This window comes from Dromaius novaehollandiae, chromosome 11 (genome assembly GCF_036370855.1).
Source record: "Dromaius novaehollandiae isolate bDroNov1 chromosome 11, bDroNov1.hap1, whole genome shotgun sequence".
Lineage (NCBI taxonomy): Eukaryota > Metazoa > Chordata > Aves > Casuariiformes > Dromaiidae > Dromaius > Dromaius novaehollandiae.
Genome location: NC_088108.1, coordinates 14,813,902 through 14,834,097, shown reverse-complemented (window position 1 = coordinate 14,834,097; position 20,196 = coordinate 14,813,902).

The window sequence follows — 20,196 nt, the reverse complement described above, 5'->3', positions numbered from 1 at the left end:
CGCTTCAGCCGCGGGCCGGGGCCGTGGGGCGCCCCCCCGCCCCCGAGGGCTGACGGCGGCGCGCCCCTTCTCTCGCAGGCCGCCGGCAGCCATGAACCAGTTCAGCTTCGGGTCGGGCGCGGCGGGAGGCGGCTTCACCTTCGGCGTGCCGAAGACGGCCGCCGCCACCACGGCCGCGACGGGCTTCTCCTTCTCCACCTCCGCCGCCTCGGGAGGCTTCAGCTTCGGCACGGCGGCGCAGACGCCCGCCAGCAGCCAGCCGGCCGGGCTCTTCTCCCTCAGCACGCCGGCCAGCACCGCGCAGCCCGCCGGCTTCAGCTTCGGCACGCAGCCCGCCGCCACGGCGGCGCCGGCCGGGGCCGTGTTCTCGCTGGGGTGAGTCCCGCGGCCCAGCGCCCGCCGCCGCGGGGGGGCGGGGGGGGGAGGTGGCGGCGCTGCCGAGCGGCCTGCTGCTTTGGAGGCGCCTGGGAAAGTACCTCAGAACAGAGCGAGGCCGCTGCTGTTGCGGGGTGAACCTGTGCTGCAGTGCAGCACATCCGTAGGTGTTTACTGGGGCCTGTTCTTTCTCTCCATTCACTTTTCCACGGGCTATCAAGACCAGTCAATCCTGTGACTTATTCCACTGCTGAAAGTTGTATGTTTATGCTGCTGCTTTGGAGACATGAGTCCATGCTGGTTAAGAAAAAGGAGAATTTGAGCTTTTGCATGGTGCGCCTGTTCTGTTGTGATTAAAACTTGGGGTGCTCAGAATCTGTCCTTTCCCAAGCAGGACTTCAGTCCTTTTAAGACACTGTAAACCCTGGAATGGGAATTGGTAGAATCATTTGTCTTTCCAGATAGTCCCACTTCTGAAGTGGAAAAATGTGATGAAACAGCCCAGGGAAATCCTGCTTGCTCTGCTTTTGCCCGAGCAGTGCTCCTCAGGTCATGTTAGTAAGGTAGAATGAAGGTTACCAAGAACCAGCATCTTATTGATAGCAATGGAAAAGAGGTGTTAGGCAGGTGCGAGCTGTAGTTTTACTTTGTCATCTGCCTTGTGGCTGGGAAAGGGGAGAGACTGGAGCTGGTAAGTAATTGAGGTTATTGGCATTTTTGCTTTTCAGTTTTACTTTACAGAATAGTGCCATTTCTGAGGGTCCCTGGGGCAGTTATACTAGTGGAAAATCATACGAAAGAATGGCTTCACTTTTTCAAAAAATACACTCTTTCCTTCTTAGCTTATGTTCTTTCCTTCTTTCTTCCAAATATGCAGCTGCTGCTCAGGAAGGCCTTTTGTCATCATCGTACTGTTTTTGTTTGTTACATTTAAAATAACTTTTCCACCCGAGAACGGTGGAAAGGGAGTTGGATGGAGGCTAGCAGTGGGAAGGCAGCTGGAAGAAAGTCTTGTGTTAGTTTGAAGCAGAGGAGGTGACAAGGATGTGTAAGGTCTGAGAGAAGAAACTTATTCTGAAACATTCATGGTGATGTAAATACCTTGGTGGGAGGAGGTAATTAAGGAGGAGTCAGTAAAAGTGGACTTGGTGGAGTCTGTATGACAGGAATTGTAGTGCGATCTGTGTCAAAACTGGGCTGCGGTTAGCTTGAAGTAGGAACCTGAAGTGCACATCTCTGAAATTAAGATGTTCTCTGCTGTCAGTAAATACTTTGTAAGAAAGCTGATTCTTAGTAGTTCACTGGATATATGTCTCAGATTACCTTACTTTTTTTTTTTTTTTCCCTAGGGGAAAGGCACCCAAATTACACTTGGGAGGCAGTAGCACAACTCAAGCTGCAGGTATCACAGGAGGCTTTGGGTTCGGCGGCTCTGTACCGGCTAGTGCGCCCTCAAGGCAAGCAGCAGCCCCCTCTGGCTTTGTTTTTGGCTCTGCTGGTACCACCGCCACTACCACTCGGTCTGGGACAACTGGAGGGTTTACTTTTTCCAGTGGTAGTGCAACCCAGGCAGCAACACCCAGCTTCAGTATCAGCACCGTAAGCAGTGCGGCCCCGCAAGCAGCGCCCGCGGGGTTGACCTTTGGAGCAGCGCCTGCTGCCGCTGCCACCGCTGCTGCCACCCTAGGAGCAACAAACAACACAGCCAGCAACTGCCTTCAGCCTTGGGGGACAGTGCTCAGGTGAGTGCCTGGGCTGGGAATGTGGGCTGTAATTGGGAAGCCTGCCGACATGGAGGGCACCTGGGGGTGGTGTGTGAAGTTCTGAAGCCTCCTTCAGCTTTTGCTGGTGTGAAGTGAAACTCGTGGTCGTAATACATGCTTTCTTTTTTTCCCTATTTATCCAGGGTCTCTAGTTACAGACGCAAAAGTGCACCCATTAGGGCCCAAGCGGATATGCATGTATCCGTTTGTTTCTTAACATTACAGCAATTGGCAGAACTTGTATGTGTGTCTGAATTAGTGAGTTTGCCACCTGGCTAGGTCAGTCTGAAGCAAAGCATCTGTTTATGTGGGGAAGTTTCTCAGAACAGCATCTCTTGGCTTAGCTGTTTCTTGTGATATTTGAGCTTAATGCTGAGATGAAGTAGCCTGTAGTCTTGCCTCCTTACATTCTGAATGGCCAGTCTTTATTTTGTGACTGTGTATGTGTGAATTTGAAACCGGAGGTGATAAAGGAAGACAAGTACAGTGTAAAATGGCCCAGAAGGCAAGTGACTGCCGAGATAACAGTGGGATGCTCTCGTGTTTGAATGTGCCTTGCAGGATTTTGAATGGCTTTGCTGTCAGTACTTTTTGGGCTGGTGGGGGTGGGGGTCTTCATCATTAGGGATGGGGATTCCTAAGCTGAGTGGTGTTTGAGAAGTATTACTGAAGGGGTTTGGAGGCTGAGGCTGAAATAATTCTGCCACTGAAGAGAAGTGTCAGAGTTGCATTTGAAGTGCTTGGAGAGTGTCTTTGGTGGATTTGGGGTGGGGGTATAGAGGCAGGGATGGGAGTGGTGAGGAAGGGGAGTGCCCTGCCCAGGATGCTGAACTGTTGCTGAACCCAGGCAACAAACCTGTTTCACTTTAACAGTGAAACTTGCGGGCCTGTTTGAGACAAGGACTATATTCCGTAAGCAGGGTGTAGCCTACTCACTGTTTTATCCAAGGTGGTTTTGTTGACTGTGACGCGCCAATAGAGGGGCGTCGGAGATTCTTTCAGATTCGGGTTAGTTGCACTGAACTCAAGAGATCATCATTTGTCAAGTGTAAGAATTTACTAGAGCTAAGCAGTTACACACATACGACGGACACTGGACAACACTGAACAACTTACACCAGACCATCTACAAGTCTAACAAAGCTAAAAAGTAAAGAACTGAAAACAGAATGCACATATCAGAGCTCTGTGGTTAAGCCACAGATGCACGGTACAGTGACCGTTCTCAGCCTTTCCTTGTCCTTATGGACCACCTCTCCAGTACGGTTTTCCCCAGATTGTTCTCAGCGTGCTCAAGCTATGCTGGGATGATTCAGGTTCTCCCTGGCAGTTGCCATCGGGGTGTCCCTGCTGATGGGTGGGTTGCTGGGTGTGCAGGCCAAGTGAGGGTGAGACTGAGTCCACACAGAGGTATGTGGCTTTCTTCTGTCCTTCAGAGGCTTAGGGTTTTTCATCCAATCAAACAGTGCCAGACCACGGTTACACAACAGAAGCGATGGCCTCAGCCGGTAACAGGATGGATACCAACAGGGTGGTCAACAGACAACCCAGTTCCACGCTACCCAGAGGCTTACAGGGCGAGTCTGCAGTGTCACTTCTCCTTTGCTGACTAGGTTTGCTCAGCACTCAGGGGTCACTGGAGGTCCTCCCCAACGATATGCAAAACTTTAGTGCGGTTGGCTATCTGATATACATCAGTAGTAATCTGATGGAAATGGTTAACATAAAAACAGCAACTGTCATTAGTTAAGGCACACACTGCTCCTTGAGAGGCTAGCAAACAGTCAAGTGTGAAATGATTCTGTACAGTAATTTGGCCAATATTGTGTATGTCTTCATTTAAAAGCGTTAAGGCATCGATGGGTGTGTTTTCTATCACTTCTGTGGTTACAGATTCACTATTGTTTTTTCCAGGTCAACTGCCCTCGCTGGGTAACTGCTTCCATGGCTTGTATATCAGCATTATGGGGCCACAGCCCACACGCTATTTCCAACTGGAGTGCAAGGATTATACTAAGGTAGCAATACCAGGGAGCACGGCACCCCGAAAATGAATTTTGGAATGTGGCTTTTGCTGCCTTGCCGGGGCAGTGTGTCAGCCCGAGAGCAAGGGGTGGGGGGGGGGGTCACAGCCGCCTTCCTTTCTTCGGGGAAAGGAAAGCCCCTGCCTGTCGTGGGGTCTAAAGCAGACGTACCCATTTAAACACTCCCTTAACGTGCCTAGTGTTTTCCTGTGGCTACTGTTTTACTGTGGGGAAATGCACGGAGCCAGACAGTCTCCCAGCCTGCTCCTGCGCATCCTCCCTAGCTTTCGTCAGGCCCTGCAGAGGCTCGTCTGCACAGCCTGCCCGGCTCCGTGAAAGACCGCCTCCCCGCCAAACGGCGCTCAGGAGAAGCACGGCCTACAACAAACAGCCGGTGGCACTGAGGTCACGCCTGTGCAGGGTGACTGGGAAGGAGCTGGCAGGCCGCGCGCACGCTCAGCGGCCCATTGTGAGGAGCTCCTGACACCTTCACAAGGTCTGCACGCCCGCCGGCGATGTCACAGCACCGCCAGGGCAACCCAGGGCCCCGTTGCCGGGCAGGCCTCATTTGCGCACACAGCTTTGGGAGTACCAGCAGACATGGCTGGCTGCTCTGCCTTGGTGTGCCTTCTCCTGTGTACTCTTCTTGTACACGGGGTCCCCATACCTGGGGAAAGAGAGGCTTCGGTGCTGTCTGAAGGTACGTACTCCGACGCAAGACCTCCTCTCCCCCACTAACATTGTCTAAGGGTGAATCTCCAGGGGCAAGGCAGCGCTCCCACGGGCCCCTACCAGCACCTGGGGGCACAGGCAGAATAGGGGGCTCCCTTCCAAAGCTGAGAACACTTGAGGAGGAGCTCTTCTGCAGAGACGCGGCTTTCCACAGCCTTCTGCGCCGCCCTCCTGCGCTGCCCGCCCTGGGCACACACAAGCATCTGCCGAGCCTCGGCCCAGCACAAGAGCGGGTCTCGCTCGTGACAGCAGGCTCCTGCTTCCCTTTCTCCCAGCGCAGGAAGGAGGGAGAGAGGAGGAGCAAAACGCACCAAAAGGAGCAGGGGGGAGAAGAGAAGAATGGGGCGTTTTCTCAATGCACGGCACCAAACTAGGATACCACATGGCATCCCGCACGTGCTGGGATGCCACGTCCCCACGGCTGTGATGCGTGTGCCGCTGCGCTTGGGCTCTTCACGCTTCAGCCCTCCCCTTCCTACCTTTCACCTACCACAGCATGCACGTTTATATTAAACGCTGATCTCTGGCCACTGTTTTGCAGTACTCTCCCCCAAGGGTTCTGCAGAGGCTGACCCCAGCCCTCCAAAACGCAGAACTGTTGTCGTCATCGTCGCCAACACTTTGACGCTCGTCATCTTGACGTTGTTCTTTGCGTTCTGCGTTTGGCTCTACTACCGACTCAAGACCAGGAAAGAAAGGTAATGTTTGAAATTCACACCCCTTGCAAAGTGATACACCTTGCACAGCAGCTTCCAATGTGGGCATGGCAACAAGAACAGCACACCTGCAAGGCAGCCATTACACAGCTGCACAAAGTGCTTACCTGAAGCCCACAGGTACTCTCAAGGCTTCCCAGAAAGCTCCCAGGCCGGCATTTTAACCCTTTCCCTGGCAAATGGAACAGAGCACAAGTTCCCTCCTAGGGAGCGCGCTTCCTTTCAAAAGGACAACTAAAAATCCTTTACCATACCTCTCGGTACGATTCCTAGGTCTCCAGAGGACGATGCCGAGGCATCCGCTTGCCACTACCGCTGCCACTGCGGAGAGGTGAGTTCTGTCCTGCCTCCAGGACAAAAAGCTCCATCCGAGCAAGTCCCTTCAAACCTTCCCCTCTTCAAACTCGCACCAACACAAAGCTCATCTGCTAATGTGTTATTTCCAGCTTCACAGCAGCCTGCAGTGTACCTGCTCCAGGTGTGCTTCTCCGAGCGCAGCAAGCCTAGAGCTCTGCAACATCTGGGGCAATGAAGACGACAATCCGTATGGCGGCCTTCTCCCATCCCTGCCTCCTACACCGGGCATGGGAGAGTTCAGCAGAAGCTCTTCCAGTGACAGGTAATCGCCACCACAAAAGCAGAAGACACCTTGCTCAGGCTATGCTGCGCCCCTTTCAAGGGCGGGCTTGCTTTGGGGCCTCTGGGGGCAGCTTAAGGGCGTATTCTCCTGCTCCCTTTCCCTTGGGGCTGGCCAGTGTGCCCTTCAGAGAGCTACTGCACACAACCCCGGCTTCCATTTCAGTGCCACCACGCAGGAGGAGAACACCGCAGATGCAGGCGTGCCTGGCACAGGCAGGCTCGAAGCACCAGCCGGCGACAAGGCCTGAACGGGTGGCATCTCGGGCTGGGCACCGACACCAGGCCACGGCACCGTCCCTCCGCCCAGCCTGCCCGCACCGTGCTCCTCCGTCTCGGGCCGGTGCCATCATCGCGCCCGGCCACCTGCACGAGGAGGCCCCTGGGCAATAAAGACGGAGAGGAGGCAGAGCTCACGCAGCGCCAGAGTGGTGTTTCCTTAGAGCAGCTCGCGGGGGCCGGGGGTGGGGGGGATCTCTCCCACCCACAGGCCTTGGGGCACAGAGCTCCTCCACTCGCACGCGCTCCAGTGCCAACATGGCCGGGCCCGAGGGCTTTGGCCAGGAGCGCTCCTGGGCGAGCGGCAGCGCGGGGGACGCCGGCTACGAGAGCCCCTCACAGCCCCGCAGGCCGGCAGCCCCGCGCTCGCTCCCCGCGCTTTCACGCTGGCTCCCGGGCACGCCGCACTCGTGCCCACCCACCAGGGCCGGGAAGCGCTGCCACCCTGCCGGCGGCTCGCGGCCTGTCTGCGCTCCGCGGCTGTGCCGGTGGCACTCTTGAATGGGTTAAATCCCACTAACTAGGATTTCTAAATCCAAGTAATGGGGCTTTCCAATGCGGGGCTGCAGAGTGTCCCGGTGGCCAGGCCTCGGGGCCTCGGCAGCAGCCGTGCGGGCACAGCCGGAGCCCGGCTGCGGCGCCGGGGCTGGAGGCGGCGGGCGCTCTGTCCCGCTGCCCCGTGCAGCAAAGCCCCCTCCCCGCCACAGCCACTGCCTGCGCCCCAGCGGTGCTCGGGCAGCCTGCTGCCCTCCTCTGCTGCTCCGCGCGCCCTGACAGGCGCAAGTGGTGGCAACTGCTGCAAAGCCCCTTTCCCGCACAGCTGTGACCTGATTCAGCTCCCAGCAAATCCAGACTCGAAGCCTACCAGCTCCTGCACAACTGTGATGCGCCAACAGGGGAGCAGCTGAGATTCTGTCAGATTCCTGGGTTAGCGCGCTGAACTTCAGAGATCATCATTTGGCAGGTATAAGAAGTTACATATGACAACACTAAACAATTAACACCAAACCATCTACAAGTATAACAAAGCTGAAAAGTATAGTAAAGCTAGAAATACAATAGAACTGAAAATAGAATACACATATTAGAGCTCCCTGGTTAAGCCACGGATGCTCAGTACAGTGACTTTTCTCGGATGCGCGGTACAGTGACCATTCTCACCCTTTCCTTGTACTTACGGGCCACCCCTCCGGTACAGTTTTCCCCAGACTCTTCTCACCACGCTCGGGCTGTGCCGGGATGATTCAGGTTCTCCCTGGCGGTCGCCATCAGTGGCGTCCCCGCTGATCGGTGGGTTGTCTGGTCTGCAGGCCAACTGAGGGCGAGTCTGAGTCCACACAGAGGTAGGTAGCTTACTCTCTTTTATCCTTCCCGGGCTTAGTTCCTTGCCCATTCGAACAGTGCCAGACCACAGTCACACAGCAGAACCGACGGCCTCAGCCAATAACAGTGTGGTCAAGAGGCTGGGCAACAGATAACAGTACGCATGTTCAACACCCAACAGTATGCGTACTCAACAGATAACCCAGTTCCACGCTACCCAGAGGCTTACAGGGCGAGTCCGCAGTGTCACTTCTCCTTTGCTGACTAGGTTTGCTCAGCACTCAGGGGTCGCTGGAGGGCTACAGCAACCCCACAGTGTGGTGACTCCGGCCGTGGTGCACCGGGGTTCCTTAACTCTTGGGGAGCACCCCAGCGCAAACCCCTCTTCCATGGGCCGCGCCATCCTGAGTCCCACAGTTGCCTGTGTGTCATCATTCCCAAATACTGCCAGATGGCAGTATAGCTGCATACATACATACGTACTTTTTCATCTAGACGCGCACAGACCCACCTGATTCTTCTCTCTTAAACTACGACTATGTACACACCTTATTACTAAGAAAGCCGATGAGGCTGGAAGCCAACACTGGAAATGGTGAATTACGACAAGAGATTTTGGCATCATCGGATAGGCATATGGCAGCAATCATTTCCTTGCACAGAGGAAATCTTCATAGAAAGCCATAGTAGTAGAGTCTTACATACTCAAGTATCAGTCTCTAGATGCACTTGCATGGTTAGATGGATAGGATTTAGAAGGCAAGGTTGCGAAACCTGAACTGAGACAAACTGAAAAGTGGACAAATAAAGAAATACACCTGACACTAAATATTTAGTAACAGTTTTGAAGGTGCTCTGAAACTGGATGTCTTGGGGAAAGAAAAATCCGACCTGTGATGAGCTATGTTGCTGCACTTCCGCCTGGTGGCAAAGAATTCACAATACAGAATTGAAAAAAACATTGCCTGAAAAATGTCCTCACACTCTTGGTATGTTAGAATGAGCAACTATTTTCAATTAAATGAAATATTTAATATTTAAACTCAGGAATGAGATGTTTGGAAATCAGGACATTGAGATTAGACTGAACAGTTCTCTTACAGCAAGAGGATGTTTTCCTGAAGCTCGCATGGGAGTTTCTGTCATTTGAATGACCCTTTGGACAGATGTTTAGCTGTCAAGGTGATGTCGTGAAACAATTTGCAGACTGGGTTTTGATTATTGTTTGTCGGCGTCGAATCTGAAAGAGCCTGCCTATCGTTCAAAGCTCCGTTTTATTCAACTTTTGGCCTTTCTTCTGAGGGCTTTTTCTGGGCTAGTGACATTGGACGTTGCAGTCTTCCTGCCTTGATTAATTCAGCCCTGCTGGCCACGTCTATTGGGGAGACCTGTGTGCAACGTTTTCTCTCTTGTATAGTTTACTTTGGGGAAGAAAATGCTGCTGTAGAAATAGTGTCAAAATGATCCTAGTATAGCTGTGCCCTCGGGGTTGATTTGATGTTTCTCTGCACAAAACCCAGTACTTTAAAACAACTGAATCAGTTCTACTTAAACTTTTTCTTTTTTTTCTTTTTCTTTTTTTTTTTTTTTTTAGTTAGGTGTTGTATAGAAGTAATAACTGAATAGAATTTTTGGAACAATATCTGAAGAGTTTCAATACTTAGTTTTTTGCTAAGCCGCTGGAGAACAAGCATGTGTATGTGTTAGGTAAACAAAACTTTCTGGATCTACTCAAACCTGAAGGAAACCATTGCCAGAAATTAAAATGAGGTATCCAGGGACTTGCAATGTGATACCGAGCCTTTCAGCTCTTCTATTCTTTCCTGTCTGACAACTGTTTCTACAGTAAGCGTCTGTAAAAGAAATGACATAAAGAAGAAGGGATAAGGGATAATACTGTACTTCAGTGATCAATTATCTCTACAGTTCTTCAGTGTCTGACATGCAGAATTAGCACACTCAGTTGCCTCTGGATATTTTAGTCTCTACTCAGAAGTTAAGCAGCAACTTTTTCCTTCATATGAAGTCCTTTGTATCTAGTTGTAATTGCCTTCATCTCTGGCAGACTTCAGGGAAAAGTAGGGGGAAGTCTGAAGTATCTAACACTCTTTCAACTGCATGTTCTCATTTCCTTTAGGCTGAGAAAATAAATCTTCCTCCCATTCCATGCTCACAATCTCGCCTCCTATTCCTGGGGCATCTTCCTTACTTTCTCCCTCAGGAGCTTCTTACCCTACAAATACCTTCTAGCTGTTTCAGTCAGTCCAAAGCTGCATAAGGCTTTCTTTACTCACCCTGGGAAAAGCCAAATTTGCTTCTTAGTTAACAAGGTGAGACTGTGGTACAACATGTAGAAGCAGCAGCATTTCTTGTGGAAGACTCACCCCGTCGTCGTCGTCGTCATCTTCTTCTTGAGCATCACTAAGTAGCTTGGCAAGGGACTGCAGAGAAGAGACTGAGGAAATACTATCTATATCCATATCCATAGCTTACCTGCGCAGAAAAAACAAGTGACAGATGAAGAAAGAACACCACCTTTTCTATACTGTCCTTCCTCAAATGCAAACAATTTTCCTGCTGTGCTCTAGAAGGATAAACTTTGCCCAAAAACTTACATGAGATGCCAACGTGTACAGTGGAATATAATCAATGTTCCCCTGTCCGTAACCAAGTTATTGACTCTTTTGCTCCACAAGCACTTGTTGTGGAGCCTGCTCAAGTCTAACAGTGCTTATTAGCTCTGGCACAGCTCCATCCAAACATGGATTTTCTGCTCCTGTGGCCAGGTTGAGGGCAGCAGAATTTCTTGTTGCAGGTTTCGATTTGGCATTCTGGACTATATTTGTCTCCCTGAGGAGCCAGGCAGGGGTCTCCACGCCAGGTTCTCTGGCCTCCTTGTTCCAGGGAGGCTTAGGAGAGGCCCAGCTCTAGGTCCAAGCTGTCTTGGGCCTTTGCACAGTGCCCCAGGCAAGTCGGTACGCCCTCCAACAACCTAAAGCACAGGGAAGTGAGGTGCAGAGAGATCTAAGCTGCCCCCATGGAAAACAGCTTTGCTTTGTAACCAGTAGTACTGTATTATCTAGCATTGTCTTCCTCCTTTAGCCCAGGTTCTCGCTATCCAGGAACGGAGATTGGACTTAGCAATTAACTCAGTGAATTTACATATAACCATATAGTCCCATTCATGTAGCATCTTAACGTCTTTAAAGCACAGCTTCACTCATCCCGACCAGACAACTCTGAGAGTGGGCAATTTAACCATCCCCGTCATACAGAGCGCTGAAACCACCAAATAACCTGCTGCAAAACACAAAACCCAACGACGGGCCTAGAGGGGGAAGCCGGGGGCGGGAGAGAAAGGGAGGAGGGGCGAGGGAAGGACAGCTCTCCCCGGCCACCGCAGGGAGCTGCCAGCAGCTCCGGGTCGAACACCTCCCCTGCAGCAGCGGTCCCGCAGCAGCATGTGCCCGGTGCAGCCTCCCGCCTCCACGGAACGTTCTGGAAGCGCCACGGCCTGCACCGCTCTGCGTCGACAGAAGCCCGCGGTGCCCCGGCCGCTTCCAGCCGCACACCGCCCCGGAGACCCCGCCCCAGGCCCCGGCCTCCCGCGGCCGCCCGGCCCACGCCACGCCACGCCACGCCACGCCACGCAGCGAGCAGCCGCCTCAGCGGGCGCCAGGGCGCCCCGGCCCCGGCCGTACCGCCGCCTGCAACCGTCACCCGGCACCGGCCGCGTCCTCCGTTGCCACAGTAACGAGGAGCCCGCCGCTCCGCCTCGCCCCGTGAGCCAATGCGGCGTGGTGTCCGATGAGCGGCGGCAGGGAGAGCCAATAGTTTTTCGGAGCGGTGAGAGCCCGGCCGGCGCCTGGGCGGCGGGGCGAGGGGCGGGCGCAGAGCAGTTGCGTCACTGTCTACCGGCCGGAAGCAACGTAAAAAGCGTCCTCAGCGGGCGCGCGCGCCGTGCAGGGAGCGGGAGCTGGCGGCGGGGAGGGGCTGTCGCCGTCGGTCCGGTAGGTGCTCGGGGCCGCCGCCCCGGCCCCGTCGCCCTGCCCTGCCCTGCCCTGCCCTCGGCCGGTGCCGCAGCCCCGGTGGGCGGCGAGCCGCGCCCCCGCACGTCGCTTCAGCCGCGGGCCGGGGCCGTGGGGCGCCCCCCCGCCCCCGAGGGCTGACGGCGGCGCGCCCCTTCTCTCGCAGGCCGCCGGCAGCCATGAACCAGTTCAGCTTCGGGTCGGGCGCGGCGGGAGGCGGCTTCACCTTCGGCGTGCCGAAGACGGCCGCCGCCACCACGGCCGCGACGGGCTTCTCCTTCTCCACCTCCGCCGCCTCGGGAGGCTTCAGCTTCGGCACGGCGGCGCAGACGCCCGCCAGCAGCCAGCCGGCCGGGCTCTTCTCCCTCAGCACGCCGGCCAGCACCGCGCAGCCCGCCGGCTTCAGCTTCGGCACGCAGCCCGCCGCCACGGCGGCGCCGGCCGGGGCCGTGTTCTCGCTGGGGTGAGTCCCGCGGCCCAGCGCCCGCCGCCGCGGGGGGGCGGGGGGGGAGGTGGCGGCGCTGCCGAGCGGCCTGCTGCTTTGGAGGCGCCTGGGAAAGTACCTCAGAACAGAGCGAGGCCGCTGCTGTTGCGGGGTGAACCTGTGCTGCAGTGCAGCACATCCGTAGGTGTTTACTGGGGCCTGTTCTTTCTCTCCATTCACTTTTCCACGGGCTATCAAGACCAGTCAATCCTGTGACTTATTCCACTGCTGAAAGTTGTATGTTTATGCTGCTGCTTTGGAGACATGAGTCCATGCTGGTTAAGAAAAAGGAGAATTTGAGCTTTTGCATGGTGCGCCTGTTCTGTTGTGATTAAAACTTGGGGTGCTCAGAATCTGTCCTTTCCCAAGCAGGACTTCAGTCCTTTTAAGACACTGTAAACCCTGGAATGGGAATTGGTAGAATCATTTGTCTTTCCAGATAGTCCCACTTCTGAAGTGGAAAAATGTGATGAAACAGCCCAGGGAAATCCTGCTTGCTCTGCTTTTGCCCGAGCAGTGCTCCTCAGGTCATGTTAGTAAGGTAGAATGAAGGTTACCAAGAACCAGCATCTTATTGATAGCAATGGAAAAGAGGTGTTAGGCAGGTGCGAGCTGTAGTTTTACTTTGTCATCTGCCTTGTGGCTGGGAAAGGGGAGAGACTGGAGCTGGTAAGTAATTGAGGTTATTGGCATTTTTGCTTTTCAGTTTTACTTTACAGAATAGTGCCATTTCTGAGGGTCCCTGGGGCAGTTATACTAGTGGAAAATCATACGAAAGAATGGCTTCACTTTTTCAAAAAATACACTCTTTCCTTCTTAGCTTATGTTCTTTCCTTCTTTCTTCCAAATATGCAGCTGCTGCTCAGGAAGGCCTTTTGTCATCATCGTACTGTTTTTGTTTGTTACATTTAAAATAACTTTTCCACCCGAGAACGGTGGAAAGGGAGTTGGATGGAGGCTAGCAGTGGGAAGGCAGCTGGAAGAAAGTCTTGTGTTAGTTTGAAGCAGAGGAGGTGACAAGGATGTGTAAGGTCTGAGAGAAGAAACTTATTCTGAAACATTCATGGTGATGTAAATACCTTGGTGGGAGGAGGTAATTAAGGAGGAGTCAGTAAAAGTGGACTTGGTGGAGTCTGTATGACAGGAATTGTAGTGCGATCTGTGTCAAAACTGGGCTGCGGTTAGCTTGAAGTAGGAACCTGAAGTGCACATCTCTGAAATTAAGATGTTCTCTGCTGTCAGTAAATACTTTGTAAGAAAGCTGATTCTTAGTAGTTCACTGGATATATGTCTCAGATTACCTTACTTTTTTTTTTTTTTTTTTTTTCCCCTAGGGGAAAGGCACCCAAATTACACTTGGGAGGCAGTAGCACAACTCAAGCTGCAGGTATCACAGGAGGCTTTGGGTTCGGCGGCTCTGTACCGGCTAGTGCGCCCTCAAGGCAAGCAGCAGCCCCCTCTGGCTTTGTTTTTGGCTCTGCTGGTACCACCGCCACTACCACTCGGTCTGGGACAACTGGAGGGTTTACTTTTTCCAGTGGTAGTGCAACCCAGGCAGCAACACCCAGCTTCAGTATCAGCACCGTAAGCAGTGCGGCCCCGCAAGCAGCGCCCGCGGGGTTGACCTTTGGAGCAGCGCCTGCTGCCGCTGCCACCGCTGCTGCCACCCTAGGAGCAACAAACAACACAGCCAGCAACTGCCTTCAGCCTTGGGGGACAGTGCTCAGGTGAGTGCCTGGGCTGGGAATGTGGGCTGTAATTGGGAAGCCTGCCGACATGGAGGGCACCTGGGGGTGGTGTGTGAAGTTCTGAAGCCTCCTTCAGCTTTTGCTGGTGTGAAGTGAAACTCGTGGTCGTAATACATGCTTTCTTTTTTTCCCTATTTATCCAGGGTCTCTAGTTACAGACACAAAAGTGCACCCATTAGGGCCCAAGCAGATATGCATGTATCCGTTTGTTTCTTAACATTACAGCAATTGGCAGAACTTGTATGTGTGTCTGAATTAGTGAGTTTGCCACCTGGCTAGGTCAGTCTGAAGCAAAGCATCTGTTTATGTGGGGAAGTTTCTCAGAACAGCATCTCTTGGCTTAGCTGTTTCTTGTGATATTTGAGCTTAATGCTGAGATGAAGTAGCCTGTAGTCTTGCCTCCTTACATTCTGAATGGCCAGTCTTTATTTTGTGACTGTGTATGTGTGAATTTGAAACCGGAGGTGATAAAGGAAGACAAGTACAGTGTAAAATGGCCCAGAAGGCAAGTGACTGCCGAGATAACAGTGGGATGCTCTCGTGTTTGAATGTGCCTTGCAGGATTTTGAATGGCTTTGCTGTCAGTACTTTTTGGGCTGGTGGGGGTGGGGGTCTTCATCATTAGGGATGGGGATTCCTAAGCTGAGTGGTGTTTGAGAAGTATTACTGAAGGGGTTTGGAGGCTGAGGCTGAAATAATTCTGCCACTGAAGAGAAGTGTCAGAGTTGCATTTGAAGTGCTTGGAGAGTGTCTTTGGTGGATTTGGGGTGGGGGTATAGAGGCAGGGATGGGAGTGGTGAGGAAGGGGAGTGCCCTGCCCAGGATGCTGAACTGTTGCTGAACCCAGGCAACAAACCTGTTTCACTTTAACAGTGAAACTTGCGGGCCTGTTTGAGACAAGGACTATATTCCGTAAGCAGGGTGTAGCCTACTCACTGTTTTATCCAAGGTGGTTTTGTTGACTGTGACGCGCCAATAGAGGGGCGTCGGAGATTCTTTCAGATTCGGGTTAGTTGCACTGAACTCAAGAGATCATCATTTGTCAAGTGTAAGAATTTACTAGAGCTAAGCAGTTACACACATACGACGGACACTGGACAACACTGAACAACTTACACCAGACCATCTACAAGTCTAACAAAGCTAAAAAGTAAAGAACTGAAAACAGAATGCACATATCAGAGCTCTGTGGTTAAGCCACAGATGCACGGTACAGTGACCGTTCTCAGCCTTTCCTTGTCCTTATGGACCACCTCTCCAGTACGGTTTTCCCCAGATTGTTCTCAGCGTGCTCAAGCTATGCTGGGATGATTCAGGTTCTCCCTGGCAGTTGCCATCGGGGTGTCCCTGCTGATGGGTGGGTTGCTGGGTGTGCAGGCCAAGTGAGGGTGAGACTGAGTCCACACAGAGGTATGTGGCTTTCTTCTGTCCTTCAGAGGCTTAGGGTTTTTCATCCAATCAAACAGTGCCAGACCACGGTTACACAACAGAACCGATGGCCTCAGCCGGTAACAGGATGGATACCAACAGGGTGGTCAACAGACAACCCAGTTCCACGCTACCCAGAGGCTTACAGGGCGAGTCTGCAGTGTCACTTCTCCTTTGCTGACTAGGTTTGCTCAGCACTCAGGGGTCACTGGAGGTCCTCCCCAACGATATGCAAAACTTTAGTGCGGTTGGCTATCTGATATACATCAGTAGTAATCTGATGGAAATGGTTAACATAAAAACAGCAACTGTCATTAGTTAAGGCACACACTGCTCCTTGAGAGGCTAGCAAACAGTCAAGTGTGAAATGATTCTGTACAGTAGTTTGGCCAATATTGTGTATGTCTTCATTTAAAAGCGTTAAGGCATCGATGGGTGTGTTTTCTATCACTTCTGTGGTTACAGATTCACTATTGTTTTTTCCAGGTCAACTGCCCTCGCTGGGTAACTGCTTCCATGGCTTGTATATCAGCATTATGGGGCCACAGCCCACACGCTATTTCCAACTGGAGTGCAAGGATTATACTAAGGTAGCAATACCAGGGAGCACGGCACCCCGAAAATGAATTTTGGAATGTGGCTTTTGCTGCCTTGCCGGGGCAGTGTGTCAGCCTGAGAGCAAGGGGTGGGGGGGGGTCACAGCCGCCTTCCTTTCTTCGGGGAAAGGAAAGCCCCTGCCTGTCGTGGGGTCTAAAGCAGACGTACCCATTTAAACACTCCCTTAACGTGCCTAGTGTTTTCCTGTGGCTACTGTTTTACTGTGGGGAAATGCACGGAGCCAGACAGTCTCCCAGCCTGCTCCTGCGCATCCTCCCTAGCTTTCGTCAGGCCCTGCAGAGGCTCGTCTGCACAGCCTGCCCGGCTCCGTGAAAGACCGCCTCCCCGCCAAACGGCGCTCAGGAGAAGCACGGCCTACAACAAACAGCCGGTGGCACTGAGGTCACGCCTGTGCAGGGTGACTGGGAAGGAGCTGGCAGGCCGCGCGCACGCTCAGCGGCCCATTGTGAGGAGCTCCTGACACCTTCACAAGGTCTGCACGCCTGCCGACGATGTCACAGCACCGCCAGGGCAACCCAGGGCCCCGTTGCCGGGCAGGCCTCATTTGCGCACACAGCTTTGGGAGTACCAGCAGACATGGCTGGCTGCTCTGCCTTGGTGTGCCTTCTCCTGTGTACTCTTCTTGTACACGGGGTCCCCATACCTGGGGAAAGAGAGGCTTCGGTGCTGTCTGAAGGTACGTACTCCGACGCAAGACCTCCTCTCCCCCACTAACATTGTCTAAGGGTGAATCTCCAGGGGCAAGGCAGCGCTCCCACGGGCCCCTACCAGCACCTGGGGGCACAGGCAGAATAGGGGGCTCCCTTCCAAAGCTGAGAACACTTGAGGAGGAGCTCTTCTGCAGAGACGCGGCTTTCCACAGCCTTCTGCGCCGCCCTCCTGCGCTGCCCACCCTGGGCACACACAAGCATCTGCCGAGCCTCGGCCCAGCACAAGAGCGGGTCTCGCTCGTGACAGCAGGCTCCTGCTTCCCTTTCTCCCAGCGCAGGAAGGAGGGAGAGAGGAGGAGCAAAACGCACCAAAAGGAGCAGGGGGGAGAAGAGAAGAATGGGGCGTTTTCTCAATGCACGGCACCAAACTAGGATACCACATGGCATCCCGCACGTGCTGGGATGCCACGTCCCCACGGCTGTGATGCGTGTGCCGCTGCGCTTGGGCTCTTCACGCTTCAGCCCTCCCCTTCCTACCTTTCACCTACCACAGCATGCACGTTTATATTAAACGCTGATCTCTGGCCACTGTTTTGCAGTACTCTCCCCCAAGGGTTCTGCAGAGGCTGACCCCAGCCCTCCAAAACGCAGAACTGTTGTCGTCATCGTCGCCAACACTTTGACGCTCGTCATCTTGACGTTGTTCTTTGCGTTCTGCGTTTGGCTCTACTACCGACTCAAGACCAGGAAAGAAAGGTAATGTTTGAAATTCACACCCCTTGCAAAGTGATACACCTTGCACAGCAGCTTCCAATGTGGGCATGGCAACAAGAACAGCACACCTGCAAGGCAGCCATTACACAGCTGCACAAAGTGCTTACCTGAAGCCCACAGGTACTCTCAAGGCTTCCCAGAAAGCTCCCAGGCCGGCATTTTAACCCTTTCCCTGGCAAATGGAACAGAGCACAAGTTCCCTCCTAGGGAGCGCGCTTCCTTTCAAAAGGACAACTAAAAATCCTTTACCATACCTCTCGGTACGATTCCTAGGTCTCCAGAGGACGATGCCGAGGCATCCGCTTGCCACTACCGCTGCCACTGCGGAGAGGTGAGTTCTGTCCTGCCTCCAGGACAAAAAGCTCCATCCGAGCAAGTCCCTTCAAACCTTCCCCTCTTCAAACTCGCACCAATGCAAAGCTCATCTGCTAATGTGTTATTTCCAGCTTCACAGCAGCCTGCAGTGTACCTGCTCCAGGTGTGCTTCTCCGAGTGCAGCAAGCCTAGAGCTCTGCAACATCTGGGGCAATGAAGACGACAATCCGTATGGCGGCCTTCTCCCATCCCTGCCTCCTACACCGGGCATGGGAGAGTTCAGCAGAAGCTCTTCCAGTGACAGGTAATCGCCACCACAAAAGCAGAAGACACCTTGCTCAGGCTACGCTGCGCCCCTTTCAAGGGCGGGCTTGCTTTGGGGCCTCTGGGGGCAGCTTAAGGGCGTATTCTCCTGCTCCCTTTCCCTTGGGGCTGGCCAGTGTGCCCTTCAGAGAGCTACTGCACACAACCCCGGCTTCCATTTCAGTGCCACCACGCAGGAGGAGAACACCGCAGACGCAGGCGCGCCTGGCACGGGCAGGCTCGAAGCACCAACCGGCGACAAGGCCTGAATGGGTGGCATCTCGGGCTGGGCACCGACACCAGGCCACGGCACCGTCCCTCCGCCCAGCCTGCCCGCACCGTGCTCCTCCGTCTTGGGCCGGTGCCATCATCGCGCCCGGCCACCTGCACGAGGAGGCCCCTGGGCAATAAAGACGGAGAGGAGGCAGAGCTCACGCAGCGCCAGAGTGGTGTTTCCTTAGAGCAGCTCGCGGGGGCCGGGGGTGGGGGGGATCTCTCCCACCCACAGGCCTTGGGGCACAGAGCTCCTCCACTCGCACGCGCTCCAGTGCCAACATGGCCGGGCCCGAGGGCTTTGGCCAGGAGCGCTCCTGGGCGAGCGGCAGCGCGGGGGACGCCGGCTACGAGAGCCCCTCACAGCCCCGCAGGCCGGCAGCCCCGCGCTCGCTCCCCGCGCTTTCACGCTGGCTCCCGGGCACGCCGCACTCGTGCCCACCCACCAGGGCCGGGAAGCGCTGCCACCCTGCCGGCGGCTCGCGGCCTGTCTGCGCTCCGCGGCTGTGCCGGTGGCACTCTTGAATGGGTTAAATCCCACTAACTAGGATTTCTAAATCCAAGTAATGGGGCTTTCCAATGCGGGGCTGCAGAGTGTCCCGGTGGCCAGGCCTCGGCAGCAGCCGTGCGGGCACAGCCGGAGCCCGGCTGCGGCGCCGGGGCTGGAGGCGGCGGGCGCTCTGTCCCGCTGCCCCGTGCAGCAAAGCCCCCTCCCCGCCACAGCCACTGCCTGCGCCCCAGCGGTGCTCGGGCAGCCTGCTGCCCTCCTCTGCTGCTCCGCGCGCCCTGACAGGCGCAAGCGGTGGCAACTGCTGCAAAGCCCCTTTCCCGCACAGCTGTGACCTGATTCAGCTCCCAGCAAATCCAGACTCGAAGCCTACCAGCTCCTGCACAACTGTGATGCGCCAACAGGGGAGCAGCTGAGATTCTGTCAGATTCCTGGGTTAGCGCGCTGAACTTCAGAGATCATCATTTGGCAGGTATAAGAAGTTACATATGACAACACTAAACAATTAACACCAAACCATCTACAAGTATAACAAAGCTGAAAAGTATAGTAAAGCTAGAAATACAATAGAACTGAAAATAGAATACACATATTAGAGCTCCCTGGTTAAGCCACGGATGCTCAGTACAGTGACTTTTCTCGGATGCGCGGTACAGTGACCATTCTCACCCTTTCCTTGTACTTACGGGCCACCCCTCCGGTACAGTTTTCCCCAGACTCTTCTCACCACGCTCGGGCTGTGCCGGGATGATTCAGGTTCTCCCTGGCGGTCGCCATCAGTGGCGTCCCCGCTGATCGGTGGGTTGTCTGGTCTGCAGGCCAACTGAGGGCGAGTCTGAGTCCACACAGAGGTAGGTAGCTTACTCTCTTTTATCCTTCCCGGGCTTAGTTCCTTGCCCATTCGAACAGTGCCAGACCACAGTCACACAGCAGAACCGACGGCCTCAGCCAATAACAGTGTGGTCAAGAGGCTGGGCAACAGATAACAGTACGCATGTTCAACACCCAACAGTATGCGTACTCAACAGATAACCCAGTTCCACGCTACCCAGAGGCTTACAGGGCGAGTCCGCAGTGTCACTTCTCCTTTGCTGACTAGGTTTGCTCAGCACTCAGGGGTCGCTGGAGGGCTACAGCAACCCCACAGTGTGGTGACTCCGGCCGTGGTGCACCGGGGTTCCTTAACTCTTGGGGAGCACCCCAGAGCAAACCCCTCTTC